This window comes from Nothoprocta perdicaria, unplaced genomic scaffold (genome assembly GCF_003342845.1).
Source record: "Nothoprocta perdicaria isolate Ctin4 unplaced genomic scaffold, notPer1 scaffold_5, whole genome shotgun sequence".
NCBI classification, from domain to species: Eukaryota; Metazoa; Chordata; class Aves; order Tinamiformes; family Tinamidae; genus Nothoprocta; species Nothoprocta perdicaria.
The window spans coordinates 9,925,613-9,948,580 of NW_020455754.1; the positions used below are offsets into that span (position 1 = coordinate 9,925,613).

At 41.6% G+C, this 22,968-nt stretch overlaps 1 protein-coding gene across 2 annotated transcripts in view; it reads right to left on the reverse strand.

Annotated features, from left to right (window-relative positions):
- Window positions 1–22,968, reverse strand: part of SPOCK1 (SPARC (osteonectin), cwcv and kazal like domains proteoglycan 1) — a 246,313-nt gene that overhangs the window by 102,103 nt on the left and 121,242 nt on the right. The gene's annotated exons all lie outside the window — the stretch shown is intronic.

The window sequence follows — 22,968 nt, forward strand, 5'->3', positions numbered from 1 at the left end:
TTAAAATCTGCCACTATTCAAGAGCATATTGCAACGCAGCGCCACAGGCGACTGGAAGGAGTGAATAATGTTGTACCCTAATGAAAATGCAAAGGGATTTTAAGGACTGCAGACAGAAAATAATTACCAAAGTTGGCACAAGGATTGATGCCTCCTCCTACTATCTGGAAAAGGTATTTAAAAAAACCAAAAGGCAGAGTGAGGCACTGCCAATACTCAAAAGAGAGGCTCCTGCAGAAGTCCCATTAAGCTTCTGATGAACCCTTTCCCCAACATTCAATAAGCACATGCAGAATAGGGCACATAGAACATGAGGAATCACCATTTATTTATTTATGTCCATGCAAATATCTCTGCTAACACTAAGTGAAGAAAGAAGCAGGAGAAATATTCCTCTGGCTTTGGCTAGAACTGTATATCCCTTCCCCCTGCTCAAGAAACAGAGATACTGAGCAGCTATCAGAAGACCCAATGCATAAAAAGTCAATGGGCAGTTTTGGGTGATTGAGAGAAGACCATGCAACACAAACGTGGAGCCAGGAGCTGCTCCTGCATGAGAGGCAGGAAAATACAGACCCATCGGCGCCGAAGCAAGACTGCTCGCCAGCCCACAAGATAGCTGAGAGGAGCAGTTGGGTGTCCAAGTCCTGCCTGTGCATGAGCTTGGGGCTCCTGCTGAGTTTCTACAGGCTGCTCCCTTCCTTAAACAAAGAGCAATTTGGTAATCTTTGAAGTAGAAGAGAGGAGCAATACAGTACGGTGCTCCAATTAGAGCACGTTGCCCACCAGGGACAAGCTCTTACAAATACTTTCCTGCAATCAAGTCCCATTCCAAAGGCTATCTATCTAAATTTATTCTCTTGCAAAAGGATGCTTCTAACGATCACGAGTAAGACACATCTGCCAGGGTAAATTACTTACATTCAGAAGATGGTTATGTGAATACTTCAGAAAAAGGGAAGTCACAAATTCACTTTTGTTTAAGAAGTGACTTTTAAGTAAGTCTTTTTGGATATTAGTTTTACCACGCATTTGACTTCTTGTTTCTTTTGAATATGTCCTGCCATCTCCTGCTTCCCTTCCCACATTTACTGGATCTCTTGTAATTGGGTCACTTTTAGTTACATTTCTGGGTCTGCATAAAGACCCTGTGCCCAAGTTATGAAAACCATTTTTTTCGCATCCTTACTGAATGACCATACATAGGTTTATAGGATACTACTTAACGAACAAGGACTTTCAGCTTGCTATGCACCAAATTTCTTTTTCTATAAATGTACTCCCAGCAAGCAAAGGATATTTCTGTTTTCCTGCAGCAATGCAGCTGTTCTGTCTTGGTTTAAGTGGTTGCAGCTACAAGCTCGTAGCACATTAACACCCACCGCAGAGCTGCAATGGGCAATTCAGCATCACGAGTGCGCCTGGATTTAGTGGAATGCCTTTGGTGCAAGACATTGGAAGGCTTATAAACAAAGCAGAAGTGCTAAAAGCTTTTTCTGTTAAAGGCATTAAACTGATAGAAAAGGTGAAGCGAGCGAGGAAGAAGAGACCATATGTTTCCTGCGCTGGAAACAGCAAGGCATCAACTTCCAGTGAGCTGCCCTTAGGAAAACAGATAGTGTTGGGAGACTCAGGATCTGTCCAAACAGAAGAATCAAGAGCTCCAGATCTGTCCAAACAGATCTGTCCAGTATCTGTCCAAACAGAAGAATCAAAACCCTCCAGCTCCAGATCTTTTCGTATTTCCACCAAAGCAGCGAGTGGCACCCCTTGATAGCGCCAACAGGCCCAAGATGGCTCTGGCAGCTCTCCAGCAGCTTCCTGGCCTGACGCGCTCCTTGGGAGCCTCCTGTTGTTGCCTTCATGTATCTTTGTAAGCCAGACTAACCCGCACAGAAGCAGCAATGATACCAGATGCCCTAGCAGACACATCACTTGTACTTCACATCCAGCAAACACCGCAGGTGATGTCTACCACCTTAACCCTCCTCTTCCAGCTCTCACCTGAGACCCATCTAAAGACTGAGGTGGGTATTTGACAAAGACTGACATGGCAGGTACAATTTCCTAACCTATCACTCTGACTAAATATTCTTAAGCTGCAAAGCAGAGTGACAGACCCTCCTTCTTCAGAACCTTTAATCAGTGAGCTTCACTTGGAGCGTATAGGGTCAACAGACAATAGGTTCAGTGTGTTGATTAACTCAGGGATCATATTTGCATGAGGAAATTTAATGATCAGAACTTTTGCTGGCTTCCAGCTGGGGCTGCTCGTTTACCGGAGGACATGTGGGTCTTCCTGCTTCTGCTGGTGACACATCCTTGAAGCAAAATACTGCATCAACAGCAACCGTTGTGCAAGCTGGTGAGGAGCCCGGGGCTGCTGGAGAGCATCCTCTCTGGCGCGGTGCTGGGAGCTGCGTGCCAGTCAGAGCTCCTGTTGGTGGACGGGTGGGCTTGGTCCCATGCTGGAAAGGCCAAGCTTTGACAGCTAAATCAAATCTGTGCCTGGACATTTGTACAGCAGTGGCAACTAAGAGCAACTTCTGCCAGCAAACCTTTGGCAAGATCCTCTTTGAACCTCCTCCAAGCCAGGACCATGGCATAAGAACCGTAATTGGCTAGGAAGGGTTATGTCACCTTACCCTTGAAAGTCAATACTCATTTGGCATGAATAAGAGAAGCGTGACTTGAGCCAATATGGACTATGTGATACCAGCCATGCACAGTTTCAAGGCTTAGTACATTTTCATACTATTTTTTCCCTATAACTAAAACAATATATCCATTACACCCACTTAGCAAACTCCTTAGGACAATAAAAACACATGCAGTGCTGAAACACAAATGTTTCAAATTAGCAGCACACTATCTATTACTGATAAAAGAAACACAACTCTGAAATATTTTGCTACAAGATCAATCAGTTGCATACCAAAAGGAGAAGCATGGTTATCATTTTGAAGCACAGGAGCGGGAAAAGATATGGTCAAAGATTTCCTTTTTAATCAGGTCTCGCATCTGCTCTCTACTTCAGTGTCTTTAGCTTTTTCTCACCTGTACGTTGGGAGAATTAATTCATTAACTGTGGAAAATCCCACGGAGATCCTCAGATAGAGTGCATTATATATATAATGTAATTTATTACCTGTTACAAACAGCCCATTCAGACATTTCAATAGAGTAGAAAGAGGCTTATTAAATTTAAGGAAAAAATATAGTCTTTGTGAGAAGACAGCAAAAAGAAAAAAAGATTCTCCAATTTGGATTATTATTTACTTAGAATATTTTCACTTATGCAGAAGGGATTTATTTGTCTGCAGAGTTCCTCGACATGTTAAAAGAAGTTTGGAAGGTTGTTCTACTGTTAAGCAGTACAAGCCCTAAAGAGAGAACTCATAATAAGAAACAATTTCTGAGAAATGCTAATCAAAGATCATGCTTTGTTAATCAGATTTCTGCATGACTAGGAGCAGATGCTCATCAACTACAGAAGAAAAGACCCTTGGGAATAAGATGAAACATAACAACCATATTTGTCGTTGTCATTCTTCGTGTCCTAAAGCAACGACTACGAAGTCTTTGAAAATGAAGAGCCAAAGTACAAATAAGTAAATGAAAGCGGGAAAAAGAGTGGGAAAGGTGGGGGAAAAAAGATGATTTTTATTATTAAGATGTTATTTAATCAGTTCTAAAGGAAAATCATATCCATCCCTCTTCTCCCATAGGTAGCATAGTATAACCACGTCTGACTGCACACTACCACCATAACAGTCTTCAGCTGGCTGTATTTCATAGGAAAATACACAAACATCTTTCTCATTTTTCTTGAGACTGGGACTGAAGGTGAATTGATACGGGTAACTGATCTACCAGTCGCTAAGCTTTCGTCAAAATTTTTAGATGGGGCACGTGTTTGATCATAAGGGGAATTAAAGCTTGAATGTGACCACCAATCTCTGGATGGAGACCAGCTCAGCCACCCTGCCCATCTTTTTGGGTCCAGGCTCACACAGTTCCTAAGGCCATGCATCCATCCCAGCAGATCGTTGGCTGAAATACAGTAAAATACAGTCGTGCACATGTCTTGGGATTAACTGACAGATTCTCATAAGTTTTTTATCCTGTGTAAATTTAGAACTTCTACATTTTTGTCTTGGCTCAAAAGGTCTGCTCTTCCTCACTTCTAACACTGAGATGTTCCCGTTACTGACGTTCATTTTCTGGCCATCTGTCCCAACAATCTGAACTCTGCTGTTTCTTCCATGTAGAGCGCAGATGAAGGAATTTCTAGACTGGCTACAGTTTGTGTTTCATGGGCTACCACATTTTCGTAGGGAAATTGTCCCCTCCAGCTGTGCTCTACAGGTCAGCTGCACAACGGGCAAAGGGAAAAGGCCAAAATCCCAACACGGTGCTCCCAAACCAGGCTCTTTTAGGCAAGAAGTGGGTGCAGAACTGACCTCCTGTCATGAAGGGAGCAGACTCGCGTTCCTCCTTGCACTCAAGCTCTTATGATTCACAGCAACCAAAGATCCCTATTAAATTTACAAATCCTCTGTGGTTCCCTCTCAGAGTTATCGGAATAATTGGGAAATAATAAACACCAGAGATTGTATCCGACCATTAACAACCTCCTAATGGGATGCTAGCATCCTTTTTTTTTTTCAGTACTAAAAGGATTAAGAAGAGCGATTGCATCCCAAATCCCTTCCCCTGCCGGAGCACCCTGGAGAACATCTGCTTATGAGCTGTGCACGGCTTCCCTCCCCTGCCTGCTCCCCAGGCTGTGAGCCAGCAATATCAATGATTGCTGGACAAAATCCTAACACTGTTGGAGACACTTTTCTATTACATTTTGTGTTTTTATATATTACCACTAAAAGGCAAGACATGACTTGGAGGAAACTCCAGAGCTCAGACCAAGTCGAAGAGGGAGAAGTCTCTGCTAGGACCGCGCTGCAGCTGTGAGTTGTGCTAATCATGATGGATCAAATTTATTTTTCACACATTTGATTTTAAAAGGGTGATAACAAATAAATACTCTCGATGTCTCGCAGCGATGGATGTGCAATCCGGCAGAAACTGTACAACTAGTTCACAGCAAGATTTATGGGCTAGATTTTGCTTTTATGACCGTTCGTTTGGGGGAAGAGAGTAATTTCAAACTCATAGCTGTTTAGTGGAGCTGAAACAAACTACACAATCAAAAAGAAAATGGCATTATGTAAATATTGCTTTTTTTTTTGTTTTTTGTTTTCAAAATTGCCTGACAATAAGTACTATGATCACTCAATGACAAAAATACTTTGGCATAATGAAATGTCAAGAGCAGTTGCTTTTATGCAATCCCCTTGAAACTGCTCTGACTATAAAAGGAAAGAAGAACATCTGCTGAGAAAGGTATGATGAACTGGAAAATGGGACCTGCTGTCTGCAACACGGAGATACTAGCGCATCTTTTAAGACAAAAGAGATAGACCATAAAGCAAAGCCTCTTGATTAAATGATGCATTAAATTATAGGTGTGTATTTCAATATTTATTTGATTCCAGCAAAAGTCCCCAGGCAGCCCCAGGAGCTCCTGGCTGGAAAAGCCATCAAGTTGAGTTGAAGAGGGACAAGCCCCAGAATGAAGCTGCTCTGGGCCAAAAAACTCCACTTAGAAATAGAAATTCCACTTGTTTGAAATAGATGGTGAATTTGCCACCTCCTTTTTTTTTTCCTCCTTAGTGCGAATAAGGCAAGGGATTACCAGGAACCTTCCGGCTCTCACAGCCTTTCATAAGGTGTTTTCCTTATGCTTTTTTCTTATTTTTCCTCTTATTATACTGCTTAACAAGTGGCCTCATTGACGGGCTACGAATATGTTGTTTAATGGAGCTGAGGGGAGAATCTCTTCTCCCAGCTGGTATTGTTAATAATTCTGCTTTTTTTAAAAAAATGCCCTTTAATAATAGATGAGACCCCCCTTCTCACCTCCAAACTCGTATCAATTGCAAGTAATTACCAATGGCTTTTATTCTGCTTCTGCAAATCTTGGCATAAATCATTCTGCTTCATTAGTGAGAAAATTGGTGCTAGCCCTCCCCCAAGTCTAGGGGAGAACATGTCTTCGATTAACGGGCTCAGATATTTAAGTCTCTCTTTCACATGCTCTCTCTCCACATAATTACTCAGAGCAATTTGCATACAGAAATCAATTCAGCTGAAAATTAATTACCACAGGCCTGAATGCTTCAAACATGTATGTGAATTATTTTCAGTAAATGGAATTTCTCAAGGCGGTTAAACAGCAACATCTTGAACCGTCAGCATTTACGTCATCACCACACCGTGTTTTTATGTAGCACCCTAACATCCGAGCGGCTGAAGACGGCAGGATTGGGGAAAGACACATCTATTTTCATTTTTAGAGGCACTCTCAGAAATCCTTTCCCATAACTGACATGCAATTTCTTCTGACATCGCTGAGGGCCATCCAGGGCCAAAGATACTTTAAAGGGCTCTCCTGAATTGCTTTCCCAAGCAAAGATAAGACCCTGAGTAATAGGAATTTGCTTGACAAACATACAAAAATCTGAGGCAGTAAAAACAAGTTTTTTAAAAAAAAAAAAAAAAAAAAGCTTAGGACCATGAGTTAAGAAAAGGGCTTCCAGTGGTGGATGTGATGATGAACCACAGGCAAGGACAGCGGTGTTTGGATAGTGGGAAGCGATGAGACACATGAGCCCGACGCTGAGTCACAACAGCGAGGGTCCTGGCTTGACCCCCGGCACTCGGCAGCTGTGATTTGGATCTCCCCTTCTGCAGAGGCAGCTGAAACGCTCCCCTTCGCTGATGAGTTTTTAATTTTTCATGCACTTTGCTATGCTCAGCAGATACATTTCTCTTCTTAACACTTTTTTGCACCTGAAATAACAAATATCCTCGGGAAGGGAAATGCTGCCAAGGCCGGCTAGGGGGTTGCTTTGCTTTCCAGCTCGTCCCAGGTTCGGCTCTGGCAAACGGTGCCCGCCTGCAGGGCAAAGCTCATCTGGGCAGGGAGGACAACGTGGCATCACTGCGTCCCCTGAGCTTGAATATTAAAATGCTGGCAGCTGAAAACACTATGGTCATTTTGAAATACACAGGGTAAATTACTGTTTGTTCACTGAGGTTTCACTAGGTATTAATTAATTCACTCCAAGCCCAACTGAAAATAAATCAGATTATAGCTCCTCCAGAAAACAATATTTTAACGTATCTATGCAAAATTAAAGACACATCTTTCCTATTTCTGATGAATATAAACAAATATTGTATTTGCTCGGGGAAACAAATTTGTATTGCATGTCACGAAACATTTCGGTAACACCTCTGAAGCAGCTGTAAATTAAACCTTAACTGAAACAATAATATAACCGTGGGGGGAAAAAATTAAGAAAGATTTAATTCAGAGAGCTAATTTCTGAGATACCACTTCCAGCTTTGATTAGAAACAGCAATGATTGGTAAGACTGTGAACTACGTGAGCAGAAGAAACAAAACGTAATTGAAATAAATATCTCTGGGTGCAAAACTCCTCTGTATTATTCATAAAGAAAAAAACTTTCACCAGCCTCTGTCATTCTTCGGGAGGTATTTTATGCCAGTAAATCTCATGGGAAAACATGAATGACACATGCCTTAATTGTTGCATGGTTAGAAGTAAGACAGAAGCAAAAATACGTTGCTATTAATACTGATTCCATTAACAAATGGTAAAAGTTATAAAAAGAAGTAAAAATTAAAATAAGGCCTGGCTGGCTTTGCTTATGGAAATGTGAAAAGCTCCACTTGCTCTACTCAGCTCCTTTGGTTTTCTCTCAGGAGAAGTAAACCAGACTCTGGCTCCAAACATCATCAGCTGCTCAGCATAAAATATAGGAGAACATTTCATGATTAATTAAAAGGTAGAGTCTGGATAACGCTCTTTGAAACATCATGCCATGGAGGAGCTGCCAACTTTCCTCTTGCTTTCAGCAGCCCAGCCCGAGCACAGTGCCCGTGCTGGGCAATGAGGCACGGGACAAGGGACATCTTCTGTGGGGGGTTTGATGCTGTCACCGCCTTTTTGCAGTTTGGTAAAAACGAGTTAGTCACTCTGTACACTCTCTTCTTCCCTCATGTTTAAAATGGGGATAATAATGTTCATCCATCGGTACAAATTGCCCTGGGACTCATCGCTGAGCACACGCCAAAGGCCCCTGTGAACGACTCCTAATGGGCTGACTTCAGAACAGCCCAAATCTGCAGAACTAAGAGCCATTTCATGCTCATTGATGACAGAGTCTGATTGTTTCCATGGAAACATGGGCAAGCACTATTTTCTACATCAACAGTGGAAGATTTGTTTCCATATTACATTAGTTTTACTGCGCATGGAGCAAAACAAATATAAAAATATGGGACTTCTCCAAGATTTCATTATTTAAGGAAAGGAAGCAGTTTTGGGTCTCCTCAGCACCCCGTAGTGCAAAAACTTAACAAGATGGGCAGCACTCAGCACAGCACCTTTGGATATGGATGAGCGTAGAAAAAATACAGCCTATTAAGTTTATGGGTAAGGAATTTATTGAGAGAAGAAATCACTAGATTACGGTTATAACAATTTCAACCATGGGACATGAAAGCAAAAGAAAAGCACGAGCGCTGCTGCTACTCGATGCACGTACATAATTTAGAAATCTGTACAATACAAAACACATCAAAAGTGGGAATGAGCTGGGGGTTGCTAGTGCAACAGATTGCTGCCTAATGTAATTTTTGCTCCTTTTGAAAGGAATTGCCTAAGCAAGAAAAGATGAAGCTCCTCATATATAATTGATAACCCCGAAGAGGTTTGCCTGCCATAAGACTTATTATGGATGTTTTTAAAATATAAGCATATAGAGATACAGCAGAGCAAATTTGGATGCATTTTGCAGAAACAAATGCTGGGGTGTTCAGTGGCTACCTAATATCATTGCACCTTCCACCTTCCGGGTGAGAATCTCCAATGAGAAACAAAGATGAAAATGGATAAACTGCAAAACTAACTTGCAAAAACTAAGTTTGGAATTGTGCCCGAGGCAGAAACTTGGAGAGCAGGAGTTTATGAATAGTCGGAGTTTGGTGATGTTAGCGAGCGGGGGGAACGGGTAAAACTAGCAGATAACCTCAGAAGAGAGACGAGAAGCTCGGCGTCCAGGAGACAGACAGCGGTGGCAAGCAGCACTGCGGGTCCACGTGTGCAGTGGTAGGACAGGAATGAAAAGGATGAAGCTGCAGGACTTGTACAGCCCTGTGGAATGACACCTAAAGGGCAGAAAAAGAGAGTTGTGCTCTTTTTGCAGGGTTTTCCCAGCTTGAGGTGTACTTGAGTTGCCACACAAGGCAGGAATTGATAGCTGATTTCTAACCCCAAACCTGCAGTTCTTCACTTGGTTTGGAGACCTCAACGTTCATCTTCAACATCCAAAAGACCACCTGTATAGAGCTGATGCTAAACCTCTACGCTTTGCAGACTCCTGTTTATAGTTCACTGAAAAATTGCATCTCAGGCTAAAATTCTTGTCTCATTAATGGAATCTAGGCATCTTGATATGCCTTTTGAGATACAAATGATGATTTTTTTTGTTTTAAAAAACATTGACAAACATTTAGAATTCTTCAGAATCAAAACATTCACTGGTCAAAAATGTTTGTTTCTTAAAAATAAATACATTGATGAAGACACAAAGGAAAAATATTATTTCTCTCCCTAAAAATAATTATCTACAACTATTTTGCAAAAAGACTATTTAAGAAAAGAAGTAAAGTTTGCACAGTTGCCTATGGACACTTCAGTAACTGTGTGGAATAACTGCAACATTATTCTGTCCTCCTCCCACAGAGAGAGCACCCAGGATGCCGCAGGCAATACAAGAGCAAATCCTGTAGCTTTGCACTCAGCATGGTAGCTAATACACACTTCTACAACAGAACAACAACAGTTCTTAGCAGAACTGCTTGATTTCTGCTATGCCTGGGCAAGAAATGTCATCAAAAAATGTATAAGCTTTTCCGAGTAGCAAACGGATACTGAATTACAGAGGATTTCTGAAGTGCATGTTCCTTTTTATTAGAATAGGGATAAAAATCCTAAAGCCCTAATAAAAAGGAGTCATGTTTATCAGGAACTCTGAATAACTCAAAATAAATAACAATGGAAGTCAGAACTGGATTTTGCTTTGGGGACTATATATTGTGCTTGCAGACTCAATATTATATCTGATCCATCTCGGATAGACCTCACCTGGAGGCACTGCCCCAGATTTGGGACAAGAACAAGTGAAGAGCCAGTAACAGTGCTGCAGTGTTTGGGAAGTGCAAAGAGTGAGGACATTCGGAAGAATCATAGTTATAACCTGGAATGGATGAAATTTGTTCACTACTCATCTGTAAAGACACAAATGCTGCAGGTAGCTGTTAGCCCCTTCTTGACTTCACTGTTTCCAGTGAATAAGACATGCTCGAAAGGATAAGCAGTGGGGCTCAGATAGGTAGGAAAACCAAATAATGTCAGAGGCCTCTCCAAATTCAAGCGAAATCCTTGAATCCACAAAAATGACAGTCAGAAGACAACAACAAATCTGTGACCTTCACTTTCAGGATGAAAAAATACAGGTCGTTTCAAAAAAGTAAGCTGTGATGTTACAGCAACAGAAGTTCCATTTCAGCACAGTTTATACATCCCACAGCTTCTGTGGAGCACATTCCTATTTTAATCAGTAAAGTGAGATTTTAATAAGGACACATCGCTACAAGAGGTCTTCTGCACTGCAAGAATACGGCTGAAAAAGCAGCACAATTAGTTGGAAGGGCAGTGAGGAGTATCCTGCTCCTTGCTGACCCTCTGGCCCTCCTAGAACGTCTTCAGTGCGTTACTTGAGCTGACATTGGGCTGAGCAATGAGGTTAGCTTGATTTTACAAGGGTCAAGCACTAAAATCTCTTTGGAGAAAAGGCTGAAAATATGTACATGCCTGCCACGACACTGAATTTGTTTATGATTTCAGGGAGAATATTTCTCTGGCTGACTTCATAGCATTTTCCAGCAGACAGTTGCTGCCAGAAAGCCCAGCTCATGTTTTTGACGGGTTCCAGTGCCCACCACAGTGCACCCGGACACTCAGAACATGCCAAGTCTGCAAGAGGAAAGACCATCCAAAACCTTCAGGTCTCCTGTGATGGGACCCTCCCTGAAGGACAAGGGCATTACAGTAGTTTCTGTACTGAGGTATGGAGGTGAGGGACGTCTGGACCAGTTAACAAGCCCTAGTAGTTGTTAAGTTATAGTCCAAATGACTGCACCACCAACCCTGTCAAGCAATGCTGCCACATCAGCTTCTAATGCTGCCACAGAGGTCGTTTTAGTGTTTTATATGATAACTTAGTCACCAATACAGAAAAAAACAAGTAATTCTCCCCATTAACGCTTTAAAGCCATTATGTTCTCAAATTAGAGGCAGGGAGCCAGCACTTCATTTCCAGCATTTAAAACACATAGCTAAAAAAATACCACCATCTTATGGCATTAGTCCCTGTAATATGTGTTGTATATATGTCCTGTGAGGATATATCACCAGAATTCAGAGTTTACCGCAGGACTAGTCTTGGTACTTACGTATAAGACTTAAGGAGGGATTTCCTTTCTCTCCTCGTCATGCAGTATCAATGTCATACCCTACAGGTTTTTAAACGACCCACAAATCTTTTTGATGTTTGCTTTTGTCCGAAGGAAGGATATTTTCTCTAAAGGAAGATCTGGTACCTGGTGCTTTCAATCTGAGGTCAACAGTGAGCAACAGTCAAGATACTTATTAGGCAAAATAGACTTTTAAACACAGAAGAATCTATCTGTAGAAAGATACTATATCTACATACTCTCTATATACATATATATGTATATATATGCATATATATACACATATATATAGTATGTAGATATACTAAGCCCTACACTATGGGCTTAGTACCTTCTAAATGAAGATAGTGGTGTGTATAGATACATATTAAGTTCATCAAACATATTAAAGTGTTAGGTACTAACAAAAGCAGTAGGATATCTAAGTACCAATGTCATTGTTTTAACAGAAAGGTCCTTATTCCTCCTTCCAGTGGGTCCTCTTTGAAGCTCTGTATCAAGCTAATTAATCCAGTGGCCTCCCAGGCTGCAGGTTGATTTGAAACTCAGCATGTTCTGCTACTGGTAATTTGTCGGTACATCTAAATTTAACTGCTTTTTTTCGGGTGGATTTCTACATTGTTTGGTATTACAATGAAACAGGATGAAGGGCTTTACTACCCCTTACTATCTTCATGCAGCCTGAGAAAGCAAATGAATGAATAGGAAGCTCTGCAGGCTCATGAGTAGGAATGCAGAGGAGTGATGTGTGCTTTATTGGCTATGGACTGTCAATTTATTTTTTCGTATTGAAATAATCATGTAATTGCTTTCTTTTCTTATGAATAACCCCAAAGAACTTTTGCTCATATGTAAATTTCCAGAGTCTTGCAGCAGTAATCCTGTAAAATGCTGAATACCCATTCACTGTCAGCCTTAAAAAATGCAACAGAAATGTTAATGTCAATGAAGAGCCATTACCTGCATGGGAAGCGTTAAGTCCCTCTACTAGAGAGCTTGCAAATTTTTAAACGGCCATATTCTTCAGCTACTTATCTTTTTAATAATGAGATACTGTATTATCACAGACCAGTGGAAGCTTTGGTCTCCTCGGGATCACACCATTCCACTTTTAAATGGACTTTGCTAAGTGATTCACAAAATGGGAAGGATCGCAAGGCAGGAAAACTCCAGGTTTACCTGAACTGCAGCGTTGGTCACTTGGAGGATTAAAATACTTCTCTACTGCTGACATATTTGCAAAAAAACAAAACAAAACAACCCACAATGCAGCTGAAATGAAACAAATGGAAATACTGCAACAATAATAAATAATAGGCATAAATATTCCTGCTGTTGAGGCAAAGCTGACAGCTCGGCAATGCACGTGGCAGCTCAGAGCACGGGCTGGAAGGCAGCAGAGGAGCCAGACCTCTTGGGCCAACAACCCTCTCTGCCTGCTGCAGATTCCTTCTTCACTCCCACTTGATGGTGCTCACCAGCAGCAAGAGGGCACCTGGCCAGCTGGATCATGACCTTCTTAGCCAGGAGTAATTCCTGTCTACATTATTTTCCTTAACAGCTGAACGCTCGGATTCACAACCAGAACACCAGTTAATACAGAGCAGTGAACTTGTTACATACTTTGCCTATCAATTTCTGCAAATTAATGTAAAGATGACAGAATGCATTCACACAGAACATATACAGAAGCAATTTAGGAAGAAGAAAACTTGCAAGCATCACATTACTACCATCTAAATAACACACGCAGCGTTTCCCATTTCCCAAACTACACAGGGGTTACAACGTTTTGTACAACGTTACAACACAGGGACTACAACATTTCCCAAACTACCAAGGGATCTGCCATGTAGCAGGTACCATCACACTGTCTGGAAGTACAGGACAGCTGCACATCACACGCATCTGCCGCCTGCTATATACTGATCATTCAGAGGAACACCCTTTGCAACCAGGAGTATCTCACTAAGTGCTGCAGCTGTAATCAGAGATGCACAAACCCACAAGAGATCACATTGCTTTCCAGAATAGAAGTTTTTGCCCTTCGCCTAGAAAAACACAAGTTTGAAACTAGCTGGAAGCCATTTCATTAGATTAGATTACACATTTAATTAGAATTAGATCGTGTCTCAACATTAAAAAGCTTCTAGACTCTTTTTACTATTTCTTTGAGATCAGACGTGCCTTTATCAAGCTGTCTTAAGCCAGTGGCATTATTCTTCATACCTTAAGAACATGTAGGTGCAGAATTCAGACCCAGGATTAGTGGGAACAGGTAGCAAATCCTCAGGGGACTATTACTGTCCATCAGTGCTGTCTCATGCTACGCCCTTGCTCATGTCTAATTGCTTCCTCTCTAGCACCACAAATTTCTCATACCTAACATAAAAAAGACAAACTTCTATTTGGGATTATTTCATAGTCAATATTTTGGTAACATTTGAAAGAATCATTTAAGAGATGATCTGTACATCAAGGGAATAGGACATGAGGCCATCTGTCTGGCTCTACTGAAACAGATACAGGCTTCAATGCAGATACACTGGGGATGTGGCTGAAGCAGGTTGGCTTGGAAAGGAAACAAATGGGGACGAGTTAACGAAGCAGAATGTGAGTGAGCATCAACCAGCTGATAGCCTGTGATGACTGCAAAATAAAGATATGTGCTCTTCCTGCAGGAATAACACGGACTCCTGAGGCACATCTTCAGCAGAGAGCACCTTGAAGATGCTTGAAGTGTTGCCCCAAGGAACGCTCAGTGTTACATGAAGAGCAGGCAGCCCCACACACTGGTTATTGTGGCTCTCTCATGAAATACCATTGCTTTACAGAAATCCTTTACAGAAATACCTGTCCCCTCTGCTCTTGGAAATGCAGAGGGGTCAACACATAGAGGCACTAAAGAGTCTCATGAGTCCTTGACACAGAAAGAAGGGCAATTTCATTAATTATCTCCCTACCAGATACCCTGCCAAAAGGAAAGAAGTATAACCGATATTTTAGTTCCTTGATGAGTCCACAAATACCACAGAGCAAGAACAAACATCTATAACTCAACATGATCTTAACTCTGCAACTGCAGGATAACAATTTGAATTCTGGTATTACTAAATACTTCACTCCAGTGAAATCTATACTCCACAGTACTTCTCACAAATCGTTTAACAAATCAAAAACCTCAGCTGTCCACCACCCAGAGGAAGCAAAACTTATAAATTTTCTCTGGCAATGGTAGTTCTTCTTTCTCAATACAAATATGCATTATAATAAAAAAAAATTCTCTAGCAAAGTAGCAGAATGAATTTAATTTCAAAATAAACACAAGGAATGGTTCACTGATTACACTGGTTAATTCCCACTGTCTATTCAATCAGCCTACCTTCTTATCTCAAGTTTTACATGAATTCAATAGTCTTTTGCAAAATGAACCCCTCTTGTTTAAAAGCTTGGGGTGCTGGACACAATGTTGGATCTTTGGAAGTGTGGCCTTGTAAAGGTGCTGCGTATCAGAGATTTTGATTTAGGTGAGAGAATCTTGAATTCACAGAAGAGCCAAGCTTCTTTTTTAGTATTGCATGGATAAAATAGCCCTGATAGACCTGACTTTCTTCTTAGCCTTTAATTCATTGTTCTGAAAGTTGATCTAATGAACAGAAAATAGGTGGTCAGGTTAATGGTCCACAGAAAACGCATGTGGACCTTTCTCAGATTAACAAGATGCTGAGAAAATTTCGAGGAAAGGAAAGGACTAATCTGCACTGACGGATGGGGTGTCCACTGCAGGACAATGCTCCCAAAAGAGACACTGACAAAGTAGCAGGGAGAAACGGTGATGTCAAAGGCAGGACTTGGCTGAAACATCTGCTAACACCAATGATGGGGAGGGAACCTGGGATGGCCAGGCAGCACAAGCTGGATTTGCAAAGCAGATTCAGACCCAGCAAACTTGGTCTCATGGCGCACAACTGCTCTATTTCAACTACAGCAGGTAGAGACTGCTCCTAAATTTCAGTGTTCCTACCTGTAGTCCAGCCAAGAAATACATGGCTTATTATCTTGATGTATTGCACAATGATTTCCCTCATTAATACAAATTGAACTTTCATTACAAGCAACTCAAGTTATAAGGGGTTATAAAAAACTGGAAGTAGCCCTGCCCAACTAACTGAGCTGCTGTGCTCAGCACCTCCCAGGATCTGGCCCTAATTAACATTCTTGTGATCAGCTGCTTTATTCTGTGTTTCAGAATTTTGTATTTCAGATGCATCGTGATTAGGTTTACAACATTCAGGGCAACTTTGCCTGAAATGTAATTGTCCAGATTGAGTTATACGAAAGGCAAACAAACAAATTGTGGGATTTATGAAAAATTAACTCACATTTAAAATCCTATAAAAGGAAAGAAATACACTTAACCACATCATATTTTTTTTTTACTATTAGATTATCTTGCATTAATGATATTCATAGATTGTTCAAATTTGCCATACGAAAATTTAATCAGAAAAGTTATTTTTGTGAAATATAGTGGACTCAATGGCTAAGTTACAATATTTTAATGGAGCGGATTGCTATCTTCAGTAAGAGACCCAGACATCAGCGACTAGATCTCCAAATCATTTATATACCCTTTATATTACATGCCATATTATCCTTAAACCAGATGTTAGATTAAAAAAAAGAGAAGTATAAGATTCTCCCTTTGGGAGACCACAGCAAGAAATGAAAATGTGTATAACACTTTAAACAGGCTTATTCAGATCTCCATTTAAATTAAAAAATCTCAAATTTGCAAGTGCTTGATATCCACCCAAGCTGTTGGGAAATGATGTTGATATAGAAATGTCAAGACATGAACAGACCAAGTGGGATTCATCTTGCTTGACATTAGGTAGCCATCTAAAACTTAAGTTATTCTTCTGCCTTGCTCTTTTCAGCCTAAGACAAGATGAACTGCAGCCCAGAGGACCTGTTTGCCAGTACCAGCTGGAACCAGAACCCATCTAAGTAGACCCACTGCAACAGATACCTAAAGGTAGATAGATGAATCCCCTCTGCCGATTAAGCAACGGTGCTTAGGGAAAAAAAAATGAAACTGCTTTCACTTGCTCTTATAGCACCGAGGTAATGTTAGTAACAATATTTCATTGCCAGCTGTGCTACCATGAAAGTCATCCAACTAGAAGGTGCCTCTCACAATTTTCTTGTAAGGATTTCTGCCCTTCAGCCATTTCGTTTGGGCCATTTTTAAAGTCCTTTCTTTAAACGGGAAGCTGGAGATGAACATTAACTTCAACTATTCATCAAAAAAGTTCTAAAGAGACTTAATTATTGTACTAATTTAGTCAGCAAATGCATACACAGATATCACTATTGCTCAGTTAAGAGGCAGTATGCTCAGCCCTGTAGTTTAAACCTAAGCACCCATCCCCGCATATCTTCTGTGTATGGAGGAAGCCACAGAATCAGACTTAACAGCCTGTAAGCACTATTACGGATTCCCAGTTTAGACTATATAAATTACAGTGACTTTCTTAATCTGAGCTTTTATATTTCACTTATCTATCAAAGCTGGAAGCTTGTTCTGATAGCTACAGCCTAACACTATTTGCACCTTAGGAAGATTTTAAATTTCTTTAGTAATCCCCCAAGAACCTTATGAAATTGCAGTAGCTGCACTTTAGCTTGCGGGAAAAAAATGAAAGCAAGAGGTTTTATCAGGCTTAGGCAAGGAAATATGGAGAATAAAAGAGTAGAATTCCAGCATCACTGAATGCCAGTTCTTTGCTAGTTCATTGAAATGTGCTTCTCTGTCATTATCAAGAAGTAAAATTGTATCGTACACACTGTTTTTGCAAAAATTGGACGTTTCTGGATGCAACAGACTATGAGAAAGACCTTTGACACTGGCAGAGTGGCCTCTGCTGGCTTTTTGTAGGAGTGGTCTTGACAGAATTAGAGAGAGAGGATTATTCTATTGGTGCAGGATGCAGGAAAATCCCTGTATATTCACAGAAATATGAACAGAGCCCTGGAAGTGGCCAAGTAAATCTGAGAGGAGATGGGGGCTCCGCTCGTCAGCCCGTCTCTCCCTGCTGCTCTCCAGCAGAGATGGTCTGTGAAGCAACTTCAGAGCATCCTGCGTCTTGCGCTGCGAGCCGAGCGAGGAGCGGCGCGGTGCCTGCCACGGGGCCCTGGGACTTGGGAGAAAACAGAATATCAGGGCATAAACATTTTCTGTAACTGCAAAGTTTGGAAGATTTGGGGAAGATGTTGGTTGTAGGTAGCAGTTCCTTCAAAACGTTCTCGACAGAGATATGCACCTTGCAACAACCATTCTTGAGGTCAGAATTGAATTAGAAGATGTTAAGACTGCTGCAGGCAGAAGAATTCCCATTCCAATGCCCAAGGACAAGCTTTATCCCTAAGATCACTCACTTAATACTGTGGTTCATTATCTGTTGATAATTTACATTTTAGACAGAGAAAAATCCATAAAAGAGATTTCACCCTGAATGCTGAGATGACATACACAAACTCATTCTTTCTCCTCTTCCTATTTTATTTATGCATTTGGTTTATGAAGACCTTTAATGGTATAAACAACCCCCTTCGGGAAAAAGAAAAGTGGTCTAAGCAAAATGCAGAATGATTTTTAGTTTGTTGTAATGACAGCAATAAAAAAATACGGTCACTGCCAAGGGAGATTTGTGTCCTCCCAAATCCTTCAGATATTTATGCAAATACTCCCGAGGGCTGCGATTTCCCCTCCATGGAGGAAATCTTTTGTACCATCACGTAGAAACAGAATCTGCAGGTCAGAGAGCTTGTCAAGGGTAAGGAGTGAAAGCAGGGGCATCTCAAAGAGCAGAGGACAGGAAAAAGACAGATGGGAGCAACTTAAAAGGCCCCCTGAAGCATCCCCCAGCAGCAGGTAGCACATATATATAAATTTCCCGAGGAAATGAAGAGAACTGTACCAGGCCACCCAACGTGCCCCTGGGAACAGCAGCACGGGGAGTACCAGGATTTTGCTAGGGAGAGATGTGCGGCCGGCTGAGCCCTGCGCTCCTGCCTCCCCTCGCGTCCTGCTCCATCCCTCCTCCGCGCGAACCCGTAACGATCGAGTCTGAAGTGAAGCTATTAGGGAAAGACAAAAAGCCTCTTGCTCCATAACTCTCTATAAATGAAAAACATATTCCTAATTTCAAATTGGTATTTCATTTATTTTAGGCTTATGAAAACCTCTTATTCTCTAATCATATAAATGGGCAATACATTTCCCTTCCCATTAAGCCCCTGACATCGTTTTTTTCTTAAGTATCGGGGTGAAATTTCTTGTTATTTTCTCCTATGTTCCATGGCGGATATTTTGTCTTTATTTGTAAATAAATGCAACAATAAATGAGGAAATAATAATAGCTTGTACAGGGAAAAAGTTTTAACTGCAGCGCTGTCTAAATGTCTTGGATTGTTCCAAAGTAAACCCTGCAAGGCTATAACTGAAAACCACTACAGCCCTGACAAGCTTTACACTGACAAAAAGGGCACGATAATTAATCACTCGTCTTATTAGAAAGCTATGATTCTTCGCAGTGATTAAAAATGACTACAAGAGCTGATCACCTGTTAGCTGCTTAGGAAGACGGCTTTGCTAGAGACAAGAAGTGCAGGTCAGGCCAGGTGCAGAATACAGATGAACTGCTGGGGAAATCCTGAGACGAGTGGCAGACCAGGGAGGAGATTATTTAAACAAAACATACTTTGAAACCGTCTTCTGGGGAACAGAAGGAACACTTTAATAATGTACAAAATCAGTTGGAAAGAAAGTCTCAACAAAACTCTAAGGCCAAACCCTCGTTTACTTCTCTCTTTCCAATATCACTTCATTTTTCTTTCCTTAAAGAATGCCCAGGGTCGTCTTCTGGGCTATTATCTGGTTCAATAACGTTATCTTTGGTTTCAGTGTAGAGAAGTTTCCTCCTCATTACCTTCTACCATTTTGCTGTGGACCAGGTTACGCAAAAAAACAAGTGAAAAAGGAACCTCCAGAAACACCCAGCTGCTTCCAAACTCTCTGTGGAGCACCAGTACCTTCAGCAGCAATTCCTAAAACAGATTACCAGCTATTATCCCACTTATAACACCACCAGCAGACTGGTGCTGTGCCCTAATGACACTCATTCTGGCAGGTTAGGACAGGCAAGGAAACGTAGGGTTGTAATAGCTATTTTAAAGTGTCTTCCCTTCCCTTGAGAAGGCAGGAGATAAGAGGAAAGGCTGAAGCAACTTGGGTGCAGAGTGACCTCATCGTCAGGGCATAGGGACAGCACCTGGGTTTACATTTAAGGTGAAGCTTCATCCCATCCAGCCAGTCCCTAAGGCTGCAGTTCACCAGAGCTCTGAGAACTGGCCCAAATCAGTCCAGAACTGTCCGGGCAGGACACGGTAAACCTTCGCTTATCTTGGAACTGGCCTGATCTGCAAAACCAGAGACTTTCAGACATCAAGGCACTGTGACTAAAACTCAAAATTCTGACTAGCTCTCTTCTGCATCAAAGCTTTTGGCTGTCTGCAATAGTGTAAAATCATCTAATGAAGCATCATACGTCCAATCTTTGATTCTGCACCAAAAAGCTCTGGCGTCTTGGGCGAAACAGTCTCATAACAAATGTGCAGAAATCACCAAAGTGATGGGCTGCCAGAGATGCTTGTTCTCTGCAGCCTTTGCTCTCGGGAGAAATAACCTCAAACGGAGCTGAAGTAGGTGGGCACGTTGCTGCTCTGCTGCTACTGAAGCTATTCCAGCATCAGCCATGCACCACCTGTCCGGACACGGGATCCCTGCTGCCTGACAACGCAGCCGGGCGGCAGAGCCAGCCGGGCACAGGAAAAGACAGAGCTGACATTAAACAGCATCCCTCTTGCCACTGAAAACACTGGCCCCATTTGCTGCTTAGTCTATTAATAAATGAAGCTGCTAAACAAACGCTGCAGAAAATGTTCTCAGCGTGACAGGCTACTGTCACTACACCAGATTTGTGTCTCACCCTCTATATTGGCTTTCAGAATAAAAGTTTAGGATTGAGGCTGGCACTGACATTTCTTGCTCTCAAGGCATGCGGAGCACGAGCAAATCTTAGTGGCACAGAAAGTGCAATTTTCTCCTGGAGGCTCTCCAGGAATGCAGACGGATCAGCTCACTTCTTGCTCCGAGTGTGCACAGAACTCCTCCCCAGCCTTGACATCCGTGCAAGCTCCCAGATCAGAACACCAGTAATTCTTCACTGGGTTTCTCAGGATCCAGAACACTGAACCCCTTACGGGAATCCACAGGCAGGAAGCACTAACCAGCACATTTGTTTTCATGCTGACCCATGCTGAGCAGAGCTGCAGAGACCACCGCCGCGGGACACGGCGGAGCTAATAACTTAACGAGCTCCCCAAAGCATCGCGCATTTATGCGGAGAGCAAAAAATATCTCCAGCTATCATAATTAATTATGTGAAGGATTTTCAAGTGCAAATATTTCAAGGTTTAAACCTCTATCCACCAAGGAACAGGGAGAAACCTAAGGGAAGACCCAGACAGCTGCGATGGAGCTCGGGGAAGGGAACTGGCACACAGCAGCAACAGCTCTGCAGACACGGAGCCCCGCGGCTCCCCACACCATTAAGCACCACTGTGATGAGTGTTGGCTACAGAAGGTCCTGTTCTCGCTAGAGTGGTCCTGCTGGTCCTGCCAGCTGCAGATGTAGAGAAACTGCCTAGTTTTGAAGGTGGCTTTGAGGTGGCCACAAAGGACATTATTGCATCTCTAGCAAATTTCTGCCTGCTTGCTTATGGAGGAGTTTTTGCACATTTTTTCTGATGTGTCTGGCTTGAGCCACTGTGAGACATCAGAGACTCAACTAGTTGGTATCATTTAGAAAAGAAATCCCCATTTTCCCATGTTGTTTTTTTTACTGCCAGATTTGATAGACCTCTGCTGACTTAAAATGTGCATTAATGTGCTGCGCCAGGTGGCTGATGCATTCAAAGGGTGAGAACGAGCCTCGCCGACACAGTAGAATAACAAAAGCTAGAAAATGTCACTAGGCCTATAATTAACTTATAGGAATCCAACAGGAGATTATCACTCCCCACAGACACCAGATGTATCTGAATGGGGAGAAGGATCCCTGCTTCTTGCAACGTTCATCAGGCCAACAACTATTGCCTCCCGTCTTGACCTAAAGCTGAATTATTACTACAGGTGAGCCAGGATCTCTTTATGTTTCCATGTTATGACTGTGAGCTGCTCCATTACCATAAGCCAGTCATCCAACAAGGAAAAATCCCAGCCATGTGCACTGGATATGTACAGCCATATGTGTGCTGCAGTCAACCCATCTGGAGCACGCACCGCGTGCCAGTTATTTTTGAGACAGTGGACTGGAAGAGGGGCCCATTAGATATCCACAGTTAATTAATAACATTCCCTTTGCCTTTTATCTCCTCTGCCTTTCATCCGTGGATGTTAGGCTATGACAGATGCCGATCTACCTTTACACACAAGCAGTTTTACAGTAGCTTAAATATAATTCCCAAGCAGGATTTTTTTCTTTTTTCTTTTTTTTTTTTTTAATACTGACTCGTGGGGGGCTTTCATATATTGAGTGAAATTAATTTTGTTAGACAGAATACATAAACAAAATAGCTTCTTTTGATGTGCAGATTGGCAGATCAAGGAAAGGTAATCACTGAACTAAATCTCTCTGAGCAGTACTGGGGCATACATATGCTCATTAGAGTACAATATGGCYACTTATTTAGCCTCTGAGTAAAACTCATAAAAGGAATAAATACAGTTAATGTGAACAGTTCAATGGCTGAATGCTCGGGCAACGTGTTTGATGCATTTTGTCATGAATAAGATATGGTATAACTTAAATTTATCTGGGATCTAAACTCTCCTGCAACTTGAAAACCTGAGCAAACTATTACAGATTGTGTTCAAAATCATTCTACTGCACTACTTGCTTGCATACGACAAGATATATCTAATATTTCTCAAGTTAAAAATTGTAATGGAATCGCAATGTGAAGGCAGTCATGCTAAAAATATACAGTTATGAGAAAGCTATTTTAGTTAGTGTAGTATTTGAGATGAATTAGGGCCCAAGAATGTGAATAGGCATGAAGCTTGCTGATTAGTAACCATGCCAAAAAATAAATCCAAAAAAAGAAAAAAGAAAAAAACCCTTCTGTAGGCTGTTACAATGTTTAATATAGCAT